Here is a 3,102-nt window from a genome sequence, read left to right as displayed (position 1 = left end):
AGCTAGAGCAGCTCAGTTGAAATTAAATCCTTTAAAGTGAGAATTTGAGCCCCTCTCCCAAAGTACGGATCCTTCCCCGGTGGTTATCACAATGATATAAAACATCTTCCCTCGCTATACCATCCATCCCAAACAATGGTTTGCAAGACACAAACTATCATGTCATGTGTGTCAAGTATTCTGTTACAGAGTGATATAGGCTGAGGTCGAGGCATTGGTAACAAGATATCCTAGAGTATAAGTGGAGCTTAACTGGTTTCCATTACACACTTTGAAATAATCAAGTTGCAATTGACTAATAACATAAGGTTAAGTTAATTAATAAATGATGCTTAAATAAACATGTTAGTTGTAATGGTTTCAATGGGCTATTTCAGCTATTGCATATGAGTTGATTCAATATGGTTTGAAAGTAGTACTACTTCATGTGTTATTCATTAGCTATTGAAATTCCTGTCTAATAGGATTTAAAGCTCAAGGTTAATCTCAAGTTTAACACCAGGTTACTCCCAGTTTTTTGTTTTGTTTGTTTGTTCTTTTTTCTTAAATTCCAGTGCACTGTGTCAGTGTGATAAACATAGATAGACTGAGCTATTTGTCACAGGTACGGCTGCATGTTGCAGAGCATGCCTATAAAGGGTACCTTTATATAGGTTGCTTGTTAATTTGAAAGAAACCACAACAGAACAGCAGGATAATTACAAAAATTTGATCTATTCTACATAAATGTATCTTTACAAACTATAAACATTATAATTATGTACAACAATTAAAAAACAAATAATATCAAATGCTATTTGTGAAAGTAGTAGTTTCTTAATACTGGCACAACTTTTGGTATAAACAGAGTCAACTGGCACATGTATACAATACACAAATAAGCAGTACACTCCAATATTAAGGAAACAGTTACCAAGTTGTTATAGGAGAAAACATTTTCAGTAATGATGCAAAAAATGTTACCATATTCTTCTATGCCACTAAAACATTGCTACTATCTGCTTAACTATGTCAGCTTTGCTTTTGTCATCATTGAAATGTTTACGGTAGACTCAATGAATTAAGAAGGCCAATAAACACAACATCAAAGCCATGGCCAAGTGTGGTAAGTAAAACAGTCCGATTAAATGAGGAGGTAAACAATATACAACAACTGGTTGATAAAGCTCATCTTCTTCTGTAGGCAGAAACTTTTCCTCTGCAACGTTACTTTTGTAAACAAGTGTGAACACCACGTGATAAGCTGTGTTGACCAACATCCAACTGATACACTAATAACAGCATTATCAGTACACTGTTGCCTGGAAAATGACATGTAAATTCCAACTTTTCCTTAGGAAATTGTCGTATTTCTGAAACCATAATAAAGGAATTAAGTGAAATTAAATTTGCTGGTGCTTCTGGGTAAGCATTTAATGAAGGACGTGAATGACGGCTTGCGATAACATTTAACCAGATTGGACTTCTCAATCAAGTTGGTATATACTATCACACTAGTATTAGTAAACTAGAAATGATTCAACACCGCGCTGCTCATTTCGTTTTGAACAAACTCTGGCACAGATCTAACCAAAACCATGATAGCATCACAGACATGTTAACCAGTCTTGAATGGCCTACACTTCAAAACAGAAGAACAATTGCTAGACTCACCTTCCTATTCAAGATTGTCAGGAACTTACTATATAGCAATACCTGATCATTGCTTACCGTCACCAACTCCAGTGTCCTCCACCCGTGCTCAACATCCTCTCAAGCTAACTCAATTGCAAACAAGAGTTGATGTGTACAAATACTCCTTCCTCCCTCGAACAATTATTCAATGGAACTCCCTTCAAATTCCTAACATCGACACAATAGATCTTGAAACATTTAAGAATGCTGTAAGTAATATAATATAATATGTAATTGCAATGCTCATTAGCGTGTTGCCCCTAGTGGGCTTTGCTAATTAACAATAATAATAATAATAGATATACTAACCCCAGGTACCTGGGGTTAGTATATCTATGACCAAATTAACTCCAGTTTTAAGCGTTTCTCACCGAATTATACAATCGTTCCTTCATGGGTTAAGACCACTTCGTAAGCGTTTCTTGCTAGGTCATTCGCGAATACGGCTATATCCTGAGCGTCGCGAGTGCGAAAGGGTGCTAACGATTCTTGCACTTTTAGGGCTTCCAGTACGTCACAAACCAAAACATCATGTCGATACGTCATAACTTCACGATACGCCCTTCTACAGGGGTATATGAGAGTAGGATACTCTCCTCAGTATCTTGGTCCTAGTAATTAGGTATAGGTAATCCTAAGGCTGCAGCACAAGTTGCTGTCAGACCTTCAGTGTGCTGGTCACTGTAAAGTAAAAAATAATATACTCCCATGTGTATAGACACGCACACATGCATGTTGTATGTATGTGGCTACTTTGTGAACAACTGCTATACTGATCAAGTTACTTAAGCATACATATTGTATAGTTGGACCACATTGTGATTCGTATTATAAAGCTATGGTTAAATAGTCTCATACCTCCTATCTGTTCTGAGAGGCATAGAACATGGTAGAGGCTAGCTATACAGGTAAAGTATATTTCCTTCTTATTACTGACTGTACATAGGCGGCGGAAAGGGGGGGGCTAGGGGCCTAAAGCCCCCCCTTGGTCTGCTGAGGGGGGGCTTAGCCCCCCCTCAGAATGATATCACACCGAAATTATCTTTCTTGGAGTGGGGCTGAAAACCGTGATAAAGATCGAGATACTCTAATAGAGCAGTCACTCTAATAAAGTAGTCAGTGTGTAGCGAGCTATGAAAGGATTTTTATGTAGTTTATCAGCTAGAAATGATAGCTGGTGAGGTGGAAAGCTCTTGTCAGTTGGTTGCGACCTTTTTTTTTTTTTTTTTTTTGGTCTCACTTTACCAAACTATAGAAATAAGTCTGGGTCAGCCCAGCCCCCCCTCATATGAACTACTTCCTCCGCCGCTGTGACTGTATATATATATATACACAAACTGATTTAACTACCTATGAATAATGCCTAGAAGCACAGGTATAGCTAAGCTACTCTATAGATTATGCAACACTACTATAGTTTATGATTAT

General features: G+C 37.5%; 1 long non-coding RNA gene across 1 annotated transcript; it reads right to left on the bottom strand.

Moving 5' to 3' along the window:
* Positions 1 to 649: 649 nt before the first annotated feature.
* LOC136258348 (uncharacterized) lies at positions 650 to 2,173 on the bottom strand. Its single transcript, XR_010702757.1, has 3 exons — positions 2,046 to 2,173; positions 1,711 to 1,881; positions 650 to 1,657 (listed from the first exon to the last, which is right to left on the bottom strand). It is a non-coding gene; the product is annotated as an uncharacterized lncRNA (long non-coding RNA).
* Positions 2,174 to 3,102: the final 929 nt, after the last annotated feature.

Source organism: Dysidea avara, chromosome 6, assembly GCF_963678975.1.
Source record: "Dysidea avara chromosome 6, odDysAvar1.4, whole genome shotgun sequence".
In the NCBI taxonomy this organism is placed as follows: Eukaryota; Metazoa; Porifera; class Demospongiae; order Dictyoceratida; family Dysideidae; genus Dysidea; species Dysidea avara.
Note: the sequence above shows the minus strand (reverse complement) of the source record. Positions and strands in the feature narration are given on the sequence as shown.